At 45.8% G+C, this 14,565-nt stretch overlaps 1 long non-coding RNA gene across 3 annotated transcripts in view; it reads right to left on the reverse strand.

Moving 5' to 3' along the window:
• The window catches only part of LOC132681510 (uncharacterized), a 221,107-nt gene that overhangs the window by 153,472 nt on the left and 53,070 nt on the right, over positions 1-14,565 (reverse strand). For 2 of the 3 annotated variants that reach the window (XR_009611082.2, XR_013557166.1), the window contains exon 3: positions 14,236-14,306. This is a non-coding gene — a long non-coding RNA (uncharacterized LOC132681510). Of the gene's footprint in view, positions 1-3,877; positions 4,935-14,235; positions 14,307-14,565 lie in introns of those variants that run through there. The other variant, XR_013557167.1, reaches the window with a different exon arrangement.

The following is a 14,565-nucleotide window of genomic DNA, read 5'->3' on the forward strand; positions in this document are numbered from 1 at the left end:
GGAAATGTTGTTAGTGAAGTGGGCATCCCTGAGAGAGGAGGCTGAAGGGGCAGCAGGATCCCTAGCAAGGAGAGAACATGGGGACAGGTCCTGTGGGAAGAGGGTCAGTTACACCAGAATGGGGGTCATGCTGAATGGTGTTACGGACCCTTTCCAGGCAACGTGGCAAGGATTTGAAGCAGAACTAATCTTTCCGACATCTGGGCACGGAAAGTCTGAGAAAAGAAATAGAATACCATGTACCAAGAGTCTGGCATGAGTAAGAGGAAAAAGATGAGGTCCTGGAAGCCGAGCCCCCCCCCCCCCACCCAGTCTAGCAGAGGAGACAGGTGTGAGAGGAAACACCAGCAGCCCAGCAAGTCGAGCTTTTCTAACAGAGCTCTGCCCACAACCCAGCAGGTGCCTGAAAGGCATGCAGCCTGGTGGGTCCTCTAGTCTTGGGTGCCTTCTCTCCTGCTTGTGGGTCTCTCATAACCACGTCTGCACAGATGGCCTGGGAAGAGACTCTGGACCCTGTGCCTCAGTCACTCAGACCCTGAGGTTCTGAATTGTGGTGTGAGGAGAGGCACATGTGTGCCAAGTTTTAGTGGAGTCTCCACTGGGCATTGGTGGTGACTTTGGGGTACTGTTAGATACTGTTTTTGCTAAGCACTTGGGATCTCATTAATCCTGCCCTGACAATCAACATTTATCTCTCTGAGATCCCAGAGGGATAGATAAATATGGGGAAATGCCTGGCAAGAATAAAATGCAGCAAATATAACAAAACAATGTATTATTAGCTGTGGTTTTGCCTCCAACTCCAAAATAGAGAACTCTAGCAAGCTGGTAACCTTTTTCCTCAGCTAGTTAGGCCTAAAGAACGGTAGGCCAAAAGTTGATCCAATACAAACCCATCACCAAGAGGAATGTAATTAGAGAGAAGTTATAAGAGAAGAAAGGGTTCTGGGTCCCAGTACTTAGTGCTGAGTTATCCTGGATCTCAGCTGAAGGAGATGTCCCAGGCCAGCTGCTAACAAGAAAAACAGGAGCAACCGGAAAGAAACAGATACTGTCTGATCAGCTGGAGGAAGGGGACCCGTGTCTGCTTGCCCCACCCCACCCCTGCCACAGGAAGGGAAGCAGCCAAAAAGAGAATGGCACCTGTGTACCAACCATTTAATTCACAGAATCTACAATAGAATCTACATTAGTATTCTTCCTCCTTGGTAGGACCCAAGAGGAGGCTGAGGAAGAGGGGAGAAGGGGGTTGGAGAGGTTCTCCTCACAAAGGCTCATGCCCTTCCTCTGCCCTGTGACCACCCGACCCTCCTGCAGATAGCAACTAGACTGAACAAAATACCAAGACACCATAGTCCACAGGCATCTGAGACTAGAGAGTATACAAAAGTCAGGCAGCTTCTGGAGGGGACGTGATGCTCAGAACAAAGCGATGAGACTGTGTGAGGGTGAGATTTTTATGGGGTTTTGGGCCCAAGGGCAGGCTGAAATCTGCAGTCTGAGGAGTGGCCCAAACTCCAGGAGAGACCCAATAACCTTCCTGGTGTGAAAAACAAGAGGACTGAGTCTGGGGCAACCACAGCTGCTGGAAAGTGAGGGGGAACCCATGAAGGAGAGAGCCGGCGGGGGGGAGAACCCCAAATTCAGCGTGTAAACTCTGCCAGAGTGTCTGGCCGAGCCCTGAACGCTGCACACACACACACACACACACACACACACACACACACACACACACACACACACACACGACAGACTCCAGAAATGCCGTAAGCTGCCCAAGAGACAGGGCTTGCCGTGTGAGCCCAACCAGGTGCGCTGTCTGCTGGGAAAACAAAAACAACAAACCTCTCCTTAGGACATAACATAATCCTGAGTCTCCTAAACGTGACATTCGCAAGGCCCAAGACGCAGTTCAAACTACTCCTTATGTGAACAGCTTGAGGCCCACACCTCCTTCTCCAGGTCAGATGGTGAGGAGCAGTTCTCCAAGTGAAGGTCCTTGGAACCCTGTCAGGGTCCATGAGGCCAGAACTATTTTTATAATGATGTTATTTATCTTCTTATTTCTCAGTGTCTTAGACATGTACGAAGGAGTTTTTCAGGAGCTATATGACATGTGATGTCAAGACCTATTGAATGTAAAAGTAGATATGAGAATCCAGCTTTTATTAAAGCCAAACATTGAAGAGGTTTGCAAAATATGTGAGACAGTATCACATTTTTTTACTAACTTCTTTCTAATTTTGAAAATTCAGATATTTTTTTGTTACAACTACGGGATTTTGTTAACTTTTTATGGTTCACTTATTTTTGTGAGAGTTAAGAGTGTACGAGCAGGGGAGGGGCAGAGAGAGAGGGAGACACAGAATCCGAAGCAGGCTCCAGGCTCTGAGCTGTCAGCACAGAGCCAGACGTGGGGATCGAACTCAAGAACAGCGACATCAAGACTTGAGCTGAAGTTGGAGGCTTAACAATGGAGCCACCCAGGCATTCTAGGCTTTTGTTATTTTAAACAAACTGATAAATGAAAATCTAAATCTCTTAGTTCTGAACCAAGGCATTGATAACCCATCCCTGCCACCACCAGCACTGCCTGCTCGAGGGCTCACAGCTGAACCCCTCCTGAGGGACTCCCCTGGGCAGAGGAAGCTGACTGTCCAACGTCATACCTTCTGTCCAAGGGTAGCCCATATCTGACAACGGGGCGGTCTGACATACAGAGGCCGGAAGTGCCCTCCAACTGCGGGAGCTCCTCGTGGGGTCAGCTGGGGCCCACACTGCATCTACATCCAAGCTCACCTTTGCCCTCTGCCCAATCCTCTTGGCCTTCCAGCTCCCAGGAAGCCTCCCTAAAAAACACAGATCTCCATTTCAGAGTCCCCCTGACATGCCGGGGCCAACTGAACCTACCACTAATGGGAAAAGGACTAACCTGGTCTGGAGCCTCCATGGGCTCTGTCTCTGATGGCAGAGTGGCAGTTCTTCTGACGGCCAGACCTCCTTTCCTTTAGGGCACGCCTGAACAAGCCTGAGGCTCCAGCCTCTAGTCCTGGGCATGCGGATGGTCCGTGGTGTGCCGAGTCCTACAGGGAGGGTCTGGGGCAATGATCGGAGTGAATCATCCTAACTGCAGTACTGGATCTGGCCCACGCTGGCTTATAAGCGCTGCTTGTTACAGTTTTACGACTTTTCCAAGCTGGTTGTTAAACAGAGCCATGTTAAAATTAAATCGTGTATGTTTACAATTAGATAAATTACATTAAAAGCAAAGGTAATATGTATTCAAAACTTTGATTACTTTGCTACATTTTATTATCTAGGCTCTTAAGGTTTTTACGTCTGTTGTATCTGTATGGTTTACCATTATATAGTATTTTCACCTACAGACACAGTAGATGTAAATAACCTTAAGACTTTAGAAAGTAGTAAAATTTAGCAGAATAATCAGGAAAAAAGCAAGGCCAGATGGCCAGGAGACCAAAGGGTTGTAAAGCTCTGAGAGCAAACAGCCAAGAAGGGGTTGGATTGGTATCTTCCATTTTAGATCAGAAGTTATCCACGGTACTTCCTCTCACCCAGGAGACCACCAGAAGTTTCTTCATCCCTCCTAGCTATGCCTTCCCCATTAGTGTGCTTGAAATTATGATCTCTTCTTTAACCACTTGGTCCTGTCTATTCATATCTTGTAACTCCGACTCTGTGCTGGGCATTGGAATAGGGAAACAGACATGTCCTTGTCTTTGGGAAGTTCAAGTCTAATCGAGACATGTACACAAATCATAAAATGTAGTGACATACGCACATATAAGTAACAAGAGAGTCTCAGAAACGTTTATTGAACGAACTAGAAGCATAGAATGACTGATGGTGTATTCAGGAAAACTTCATAAGACAGGACATATGAGCGATGTTTCTCCAGAATAGCAGATCCTCCAGGTGGGCAAAGGTGCCAGTTGGAAAGAACATTAATGTGAAAAGGCACAGAGGTAATTTAGGATGTAGCTTTTTATTGCTGGTCATGGGGACTGTGCAGAGCTGTGCATACTCTCCACTGGACCGGACCCTAAAGACCACATGTCATCCCATCAGCTTTAGGTCTGCAGGCACCAGAGACCAGATGGTTTATATAACAACCACAGCCCTAAGGCCAAGCTCACAGGCTATTGTAATCTCCCAAGCTAATTGGATACTATTCCTATATTCATATGCTCCCACAGCTTTGTATGATGATTCAGAGGTTTTATGATTAATGTCATATTAGAAGCACCCCCCCTGCCACTGGGGAACTGACTCTGCTGAAAATCTTCCAAAGACAGGACTTATTTTATTCCTTGCCTGGGATGGTTAAGACAGAGTTGTTGGATGGAAAGGGTCGAGGGGTCATCAGGTGACCCGTATCCTTTGCTGTCTGGCTCTAGAATCAAGTCCAGGATTGGTCCACTGACCCTCAGTTTGGAATAAATGGTTTGGATGGATTGGAATCCTGGCGAAGTTCCTAGATGCTCAAGCAGTCTGCATTACAAGCTGTTCAATTGCCCATGTGGCAAAAGAGGTTATTGTAGCATTGAAATCAGAATACAGCACAGGTCCCTCCAGATCTGTGTAGCCACAGCTTCCAACTTTCTCTCCTGTACCAAGAGGCTTCAATGAGCAGCCAGGAGCCATGAAGGGACAGCACACTGCAGCCAAATGAGGATGTGCTGTCTTAACTGTCATATCGACAGGGAAGACTGACAGGTTCCAAGCTGGCAAGCCATAAGCCTTTCAGATATATCACATCATAATGAACTTGTTTGCATTCTGCTTCCCTGGTAAGACTGCCAGCTCCCTGAGGGCACAGATTGGGTCTGGTTCATCTCTGAGTCCCAAGAGTTTGTTAGGTGGATGGAAGGATGGATGGATAGATCTTCAATCTTGTCCAACAGGAATTTACACTGAAAAATGTTAAGTAATTTAGAAAATGTTTATTAAACACTTAACTACATTCAAGGTAGTTTTCTTCGTTCTTTATGGATTATCTTATTTAATCTTCATAGCACTCTTATGAGATATGTGTTATTGGTATCCCTTTTACAAAGGAGGAAACTCCTCCTTAGAAAAGAGGAGCCATTTCCTAAAGATCACATAGCTAATCAGAGGAAGAGCCAAGGCTCAGATCTATTCTGTCTGATTTCAGAGCCTCACTTCTCGAACACAACTAAGTCATGGCAGTAACCTAGGGCCATATGTGATGAAGGGAGGCAGGGAATGAAACAGGTTGGGGTAGTGACACATGCTTCCAGGGGAGGTGGGATGGCAAGTGAAGTCTACAGGATGGTTACGATCTCGAGAACTACAGAGGGGATTTAAGAATGTTCTAGATGGGAAGACAGGGTAAGCAGAAGGTTGTTGAGACCGTGACAGTCTGTGTCTGTCAGTGAGAAGGTGGCTATGGCCCCAATTCAACCTTCCTCCTTTGCCTTTGCTCCAGGGCTTGTCCACTGAGCTGAACAAAGATGCCAGTCTTGGGCCTTGTACTACTTAACCTAAGGGAGTAAACCAGGAATGACCACATGGATGCCAGGCAATATGGGACTTATTTCCACATAGGTAGCTGCCTGCTGCCCCTTCCCTGTGGTTCAGCCAACATTGCTTGAGGCTGCCATGGGGGCTACCACTGGCTCTGCGAGAGGCAAAAACATTAGGGTGGATCAAAGGTATATTTGCAATTATGAAGGAAGCCAAGGGGAACTGCAGCGTTCAAAGTTCCGTTAGCAAGAGGACAAGGGGGTACTTAGAGCATGTTACAGCACAAAACAAAGTCTTTCTGTTATGTTTGACAATGGAGCACAGAGTGTTCCCCGTTTCGGATCATGAGGTCAGGATGTCAAACGGATCATCAGTGTGAATGTTGAAGACTCTGAAGGAGCAAAGAGAATCAATAGATAAAATCGGGATCCACACGCCAGACAATGTGTCAGGCGCTCCCTATGTGTCACCTAATTAAATTCTTAGAACTCTTGTATTAGGATATGGATTCAGAAAGGTTATATGACTTACGGAAAATTATCTAGCTTTTAAGTCGTTTTATCATTTTTGAAAGGCAATTCTGTCAGGCTCCAAATGCTTTGCCTGACAAGTCCCCTTCTACAAAAATATCCCACCGATTCTCTTCCTGGGGATAGAGCATGATCGCACAGGACTCATAGTTGGGACACCTGGTTTCTACTGGAGTACATCATACTCTTCACTTCTTTCCTTTGAAACACCAAGTTTTCAAATATCCCTCTAACTGGGATGAATTCTATGCAACAATGACAAGATCGTCCCGCAGCAATGAGTTGCGAGAATGATCATTTTCTCCTACGTGTCTCTAATTTACAAAACATAGATACCATCAATTTCTAATGCAGTGAATAGTTACGCTTAATTATTTTTAACATCATTTCCTACTAATGTGTTTAGGGGAAGTGATTATTGGAGTTGTGATTGAAGCACAAGAAATGCTATTTGGGAGACAGATGGTCCCTGTCGACCCAGGAGGTCCATCCATCAATAGGAAAGTGAAGCCTTCACCCAGGTGGGACAGCCGGTGTGTGAAACCCCACGTTAGTGTGTGTGCATGTGTATGTGCATGCACATGCACACATGTGGTTGTAGAGGCTGCTGGCTATGACTCTCCGTGTGGATACAGGACTCCTACAAAGAGTTTCAAGATTCATTAAAATAGTGTGCAGTGTAAAGTAAGAAGCTCCATAGATCTCTGGGTGAAGAAGTTTCCCTTTAGTGACTTTCCACATCCCAAGATCATTCAGAACTCCTCTGGAAGAATACGGGGAGTTGGTAGAAACCTGGCAATTAACCTTTTACCAATTACCAATGTTAATTCCTGTTACTGGGAGCAGAAATGGAAGTTGGAGGAGGACGAGTAAATGGCCAAACTCATGCCTCTCTCTCCTCCCTCATTCACTGCTGTCCTCTCCCACCTCCCTACCTACAGTGTGGTGGCCCTGCGCGCAAGGATCCTTGCTTCCATCTCCACTTGGTCTTGCTGCCTTCCTCTGCCAAATCCTCAGAGCCTCTTTTCCCTCTTACCCATTAGAAAATCTCTCCTTTCATTGAAATTCCATTGCTTTTAAGAAACCTATGCTGGCCTTGACCCAAATTCTAGCATCTGGTACCCTCTTTCCAAACAAAATCATCCGGAAGAAGAAAGAAATGAAAGTAAGCATAAACAAGCATCGTCTTCAGCGTGAATTGTAAAATTATAAATCACGACCACTCGGAACGTCAAACATTTTTAGAACAGTAGACACGGCATGTTGCCAGATGACTGAAGTTCATGCAATGCCTCTCTATCCAAATACAAATGTAATTAGTGATAATAATGGCTTATTGAGAGTCTATTACATACCAGGCATAAGCTTGGATTTGGAAATAAAATGAAGAATGAGATATGGTCTCTTTCCTGTAGAAGCTCTCTGTACAGAGGAACTGATGGACAAACAAAATGAGAAACGACAAGAAGACAGGGACCTACAGTCACCCGTGGCAGAACCAACAGAGGAGGGACTATCTGAATATTGAGAAAAGAGGGCAGGAAGAGGCGACTCGTTGCCTACATTTGCAAGAAGGAGCAGAAATGTGGAGGGTGGGTTGAACACAATGGGGAAGAACTTGCCAGGCAGAGGGAGGAGCAGAAACACAGCTGTGGAAATGTTAAGGAGCTAAAGCATGCTTGGAGGACACAAGTTCAGCGTGAGCAGAGCACGGTAGGGGGAGAGGGCACAGGAAGAGCGGCATAAAACAAGGTGGGGAGAGCAGTGGGAGGCCTGGGTTTGAAGGTCCCATATGACATGGGAAGGCTTTTATCTTACACCTAGTGGGAAACTGCTAGGGGTTTTCAGGAGGCGAGTGGTGAGACCAAATCCTTTTATGGAAAGTTCATTCCAGGCTGAGGAGTAGGGGCGAGGAAGTCAGGGTGGGCACAGGGGCCTGGAGATGTGGCAGCGGGGGAAGAAAAACCAATCAGGATACTATGGTCAAGGTCCAGGCAAGAAAGGAACTCAGACCCCAGCAGGGAAGGGATGTCTGTGCCTCCTCGGAGGGCACAAAGCAACCTTTCAGCTAACACTTAGAGCACTTCAACAGTGTCCAAGGAACAACACGTGAAAATGTCAAGAGACAGTGTCTGATCTTTTCTGACACACTGAACCCCGTGAAACACTAAGCAAATTTTTCGTTTGGCCTTATTTCCCCGTTTGCAGATCACTGTTGTCTGCAATTGTAAGAAGTACACTAAGAAATCCACGCCATGGTTTCCACTTGCAACAGTTCAACATTTTATGATGGATCCACTTTCATTTTGAAACAAGGTGATTCGTTTGTGTGCATAAATCACCTGAATAGAGAGCCCCAGCGAGTCTCATTGGAAAACAGCTCTGTACGCCCAACAGCAGCTTAATATTCCTTCAGTAAAAGGTCTCTCACTCTCCTAGGGAAACCATTTCAAAAACTGTCAGCCTCCTCCTCGAGAGCTTTCTCTTGGTTTCTGAAGCAGACTGTGGGCCAGCAGTGCCCTCTCCTGGCACCTTGGAGGTACAGCTTGGCACTCCCTTTTTTTGGCACTGAGGAGGTCTTCGTATAGAAAGAAGCCATTGTTGAGATTAATTCTCTCTACTCAGAGACCTAAATTAGTAAGTTATTTAGGGCCAAGAGTTGTGGCTGAAGTAGGGATCAAAGAGAAGGCTGTTTTTCCATGGGCAGTGTGAAACAGACAGAAGACATATCAAACAAATAAAAAAAACCCAAAAAGCCTACATTTGTGGTCCAAAGCTGAGTTCAGGTGCCTGCATTGTTTCCTATCTGCCATGTGACTCTGGACAGGTCGTTTTCTTTTTGTTAATCTCACAAGACCCTTATGAGCATTAGATGCAAGAATGGATCTAAAAGCCTCTGCACATGGGAACTGTGTCAGTGATATGTCATATACAAATTTGAAACTTCCCTAAAGGAGTGTAATTGATATAAAAGGGGGGGGGGGCGGGTGAAACTGCTTGCAAATATCAAGGACCTTAACCAAAATTGACTAATCCTTTGACCCAACAATTACACTTTTAGAATTTATCCGAAAGACAAATAAGTGAAGTGTGGAAAAGTTCAATGTACAAAGATGTTCACTATGGTGTTAAGTATAATTCAGGTGAGAAATCCAAATGTCCAGAAAACTAAGGAAATGGTTTGATAAACTCAGTATATCCATACCATGTGTTTACACTTACCACTGAAAATCAAGGTTTATAAAAAGTTTTCATTAGATTAAGGTATTTATGACGTTAAAAAGAACAGGCTATGTATCGTGTTAAATATAATATCAGGGGTGTAAATACAAAAAATAAAAAACTTTGAAATGAAAAAATGATGACATCAAGTGTCAGTAAGGAGGTAAAAGAGTACTTTCATACACTGCGGATACAAGTGAAAATTTGTAAAGTCAACCCGGACAGCCTTTTAGATAGATTTGTTAAACAAAAAGTGTACATATGATTTCATTCTTGAGTGATTACCCCAGGGGAAAAAAAAACTTGCATGTGAACACAACAAATGCACATAAGGATATTTATCAACACATTTTTTATAAGAGTGAAAAACTGGAAAAACTTGGACGTCCACCCACAGGGAAATGATCAAATGAGTTACAACAGGTGTGTCTGGATAGACCAGGCGGGGGCAAACAACAGTGCAATCTTGATGCCTTAAGGAAATAGAAACGGCTTCTCTCTCACTGACACTGTATGCCTGACACACTTGTGCTGCGGATTCAGCTCTGTGGCACCCTGAGATCCAGGTAGAGCCATGTGGTAGCTGCTAGCCACATGTGGCCACTAAGCACTGGGGACGTGGCTGGTTGGAACAGATATACACTGTAAGTGTAAATTACACACTGTATTTCAAAGGCTGAGGATTAAAAATGTCAAATATCTCAATTAATTTCAATCTTGATTGCATGTTGAAATGAGAACGTTTACATATACTGGGTAAAAAAAATTTATTATCAAGTTAATTTTACTTGATTTTTAAATTTAAAAAAAATGTGGCTTCTAGAACATTTAAAATTATAGACCAGCTTTTACTACATTTTTATTGGACAGAGCTGGTCTAAAACATCCCTAGTTCCCAAGGCAAAGGAAGAGAGGTGGTGAGGCTCTCCTTGGCTCTTAAAAAGCTTTTGCATGGAAGTGACACGTGGGAATTTGGTTTAAATGCCCTTGCTCAAAGGAAATGCTGGCACACCTGAGTTGAATCAAGCGGGGAACTACAATGCTGTTAGGTCCCCAGAAAAGAGAGACAACTAAGATATTGGGAAACGGCCCTCCACGGACCATGCTGCGAAACACCTTGCAGGGGTTAAAATACTAGGGTACGTGAGCTGACATACAGAGTCCAAGAAATATTGCTGAGTACAAAGCAGGTTGTTTAACCATGCACACTATATCATACCATTTATAAAACACACACACCCACATGGGCAGAACAAAACTGTATACTTTATGAGGGCATATATCATTCAGGTAACTACGCATAGAAAAACGTCTGGAAGGATCCATACCAAACTTAAACCAACGGTCACCTCTTCAGGGGGAAGGGTAGCATTACCTGTAATGTTTGAATATTTAGACCTCAGGAATGTGCTCCTCTGGGGTTGGAGGTCTTCTGTTTGCCCCTCCAGATTGTCCCTCTACCCTTGTCCACCTGTCCGTCCTGTGCTTGGGGAGGCTGACCGCCCTGAGGGGTAACCACTCTCCCTGGTTTCCAGGGGCCTCCAGCAGGGAGAGTGAAGATCAAGGACAAGTATATACACCCATCCCATGCTGTCCCATCACACACTCTTCCTGACCAGGGGCCCTCCCCATGCAGCTCGCTAGCTGGCTGTCTTGGGTCTGAGCATTGTTTCTCCCTCGCCCCACCCTTAGGCTGTGAATGGCAGTGGCAATGGCAGCCCAGGTTACCGGACCCCTGGGGTCCCCGGCACCCTCACATCCTGCCCATGCCCTCACCAACAGTAACTTTGCTAAGTTCTCTTCAGCTGACACAATTTAAATGTGTCCTCTGCTTTTGTCCTTCTTTTGTCTTTTTGCTGGGTTTGGAATACAATGTGTTACTTAAAAAATCAGAAATAAATACAAATCACAGAAGAAAACAGAACCTGGACAGAATTATGACAACAATGTTGCATTTGTTTTGGCGATAGGATTGTTCACGAGCTACTTTCTGTGCTGCTGCACTTCCCTGTAGTTACTTTCTCTATAACAAACATTGCCTTCGTAATTCACTTTCTAATTAAAAGTACAAAATGGACAACACCAGTAAACAAAAAAAAAAGGTTACTCTAAAACTCAATTTATTCAGAACTTGCTGACCTCTGTTTATGGAACTGGGGCTAACAGGGAGTAGGTCCTTTCTTATCTGGCAGAGAACACCCTGCCTCCTTGATAATATCCAGGAGAAAAATCACGACTAGCATTTACTGAATGCTCATGACAGGCTAAGCACGGTCTTGTTCCCTGCTGCGGGTGACCTTCCTGTGACCCACGGCTAACAGCGCCACTGTTTTCTCTCGCGCGGAGGCAGGACCGGTTTCCGGCTCCCAAGCTGACTCCCATTACATGCCGCCCCACAAAGGCAGACTGGAGCATCACCGTGTGGGAGTTCTGAGTCCATTCCCATGGCCAAGGCATTCTGAGTGTGGCACACTGCTCTGAGACACGCCTGCCAAGTCCCGCACTGAGACATTCCTTGGGACACCACGGGGAGATCTTCCAAGGGCCACCATCCTAAGAATCCCCTCCCCCCGCCTCTTTGGGGCCAGGGCACTCACCGCCCACTGGTAACACTTCATTTTTTTTTTCATTCATTCAAATGTCTCCTGGGGCCCCGCACCCTTCCATGTGCAGTAAGACAGAGAAATGAGGCAGGTCTTGGATAGGAATCGCTCCCCTCTTTAATCCAGTGTGGGTCATTCTTGAATCACAATATCAGCAGTATAGCAGGGTAGCAGAGGAGGAGAAAGATGAACAACCAAGGGGAGCTAACTACTTGACTTAACTGACCTCTCCCCAGGAAGGTCTTCCCTGGGCCAGGGGCAATGTGAGCATTTGTGTGCCCCCTCAAGGAGCAAATGATAATGTCTGGAGAAGCCCTGTGTTAGGACAAAGGACAGACATTGCTGTTTAGTCTCCTTGGAGCAGTAGGGGGCCTTACAAGGAATGTCAGCTGCCTAAGACACACAGCCTGGCCTCATGTACATGCTTGCTCCTCTGGGAAGGGGACAGGGACTGCTTCAGGTGAGATCATTTGATAAAAAGTAGGCTTCCCCTTCCACCTAAGGAAGCCCATTTCAGGTGCACCATTATTTATGGAGAGTTCTGGTTAGCGGAAGATCCGATTGGCCCCCAAAGCATATGGATTTGATTAGAACTTTCCTGTTACCTTAATTGCGCAAATCTCAACTAAGCAATTCAGGATCTGCCTGGATTGTGGGCACTTTCCCAAGGAGGAGCCTCAGGAAGCATCGCCTGCTTGGACAGTTACATCTGGGACCTGAGCTCAAATCCAGACCCTCCCGCCCACTGGCTGTGGAGCCATAGGAAAGCAGTGAAGCTGTCTTTTGTGTCCAACGGACATAACAGCCTCCCTCCTGGTGGTAGCCGAGTGCACAAAGCAGAGCCTCAATATACATGAGAAGATGTCATTATTGGTGGTGAGAGGGGTATCAATAATTAATCAGCCACAGCATGTCTCGTGAAATGATTTCCTCATTTGTATCTTGCAGTTCTGCCCCCTCAGACTATTTTCTAAGCTTCTGCCACAGAGCGTGGCTTCCGAGGATGTTTATTTTTTTAATTAAAAAAGTTATTTATATTTTATGGTAAATACACTGAACATAAAATTTACCACTTTAGGCCATTTTTAAAGGGAAGGACTCAGTGGCAGAAGCCCATTCACAGTACCAGGCAACCATTGCCACAGTCGACTTCCAGAATGTGTTCATCATCCTAGACAGAAACTCTGTACCCGTGAAAGATTAGGTCCTCCTTTTCCCCTCCCCCCAGTCCCCAGTAATCTCTATTCTACTTCCTTTCTCTTTGACTGTTCTAGGTACCTCATATGAGTGGTATCATATAATACTTGTCCTGTTGTGTCTGGCTTATTTCACTGAGCACTGGGTTTTCAAGGTTCACGATCCATGTTGGAGCGTTCCAGGATGTTATAAGTCAGGTCAGCGTAAGTGGATTCTACTGCGTTTTTTGTGCCAGAAGCTAAAGATAAAGCAGTGAAGCTGCCTGACTTGACCCTGTCCCCGCCTCACACCCCACCAGAGCTTAATGTGGCCTCACCCCTATGGTCCATCATCATAGAGGGGGCGGAGGCAGGACACAAGCCCTATTCTGATTACAATCTAGATTCACCACACTCAGCCATGCTGCCTACTAAGTGCCAGACCTTGGTGGTATTTTCTATCTACTCCTCATTCATCGCTTTGGGCTTTAGAGTCAGACAGATGTGAATATGGTTTGAATCTCTAGCTCTGCCACCTGCTGGCCCATCTTCAAATAAACACACGAAAAATATTTGGCACAGTGTCTAGAATATGGTAAGCACTCATCAATATTAGCTGTGCTTTTATTCATTCATCCAATGCCCATTTTCCAGATGTAACTTCGCAGGCTCCATAAGGACAGCAACCAGGCTTGTCTTATTGTCATGACACCTGCACGCCCAAACACGGCATGGCACCTGGCAGTCAGTGTTTACTGAAGGAGAGAGAACAGCCGAGGCCCCAGAGCTGGGCTGTGACTTTGGAGTCTGAACTCGCTCCATGACTGCTCACTGTTTCTCCAGGAAGCTCCAGCCACCCCATGGCAGGGATGGGATGGGGAGGGGGGAAATCAACAGGTCAACAAACAATGGCCGTGGAATGTGATGCTAGTCACTTCTTTTGACACGGGCAATAAAGATGCTGCCTCAGAACTTAGATGAGAAAGAATTCATGGCACTTGACTTTGGTCCCTGCTTTGATATTGATGAACGAATCAATTGATGAGGCTTTCACCTCAGCGCTGCACGTAACGCAAGCTCTGCCTTAAGAGAGGAGTAACTTCTACCAGAAGAAGGAGAAGTGTGAACCAACCCAGGAGGTCCAGGAAGGGGTCAAGGTAGGGAGGCGCAGAGAGAAGGTATCTGATCATCACTCACCAGCTCTGCCTCAGCTGTGGTTCTGCTGAGTAGCTCTTGGATCCCACATTTCAGTGTCTCAGTTTCCTCACCTGTAAGAAGGGACATAACATTTCTCTTTTTTTTTTAAATTTTTTTTTAACGTTTATTTATTTTTGAGACAGAGAGAGACAGAGCATGAATGGGGGAGAGTCAGAGAGAGAGAGGGAGACACAGAATCTGAAACAGGCTCTGGGCTCTGAGCTGTCAGCACAGAGCCCGATGTGGGGCTCGAACTCATGGACCGCGAGATCATGACCTGAGCCGAAGTCGGCCACTTAAACCAACTGAGCCACGCAGGCGCCCCATAAC

This window comes from Panthera onca, chromosome A1 (assembly GCF_046562875.1).
Source record: "Panthera onca isolate mPanOnc1 chromosome A1, mPanOnc1 haplotype 2, whole genome shotgun sequence".
Lineage (NCBI taxonomy): Eukaryota > Metazoa > Chordata > Mammalia > Carnivora > Felidae > Panthera > Panthera onca.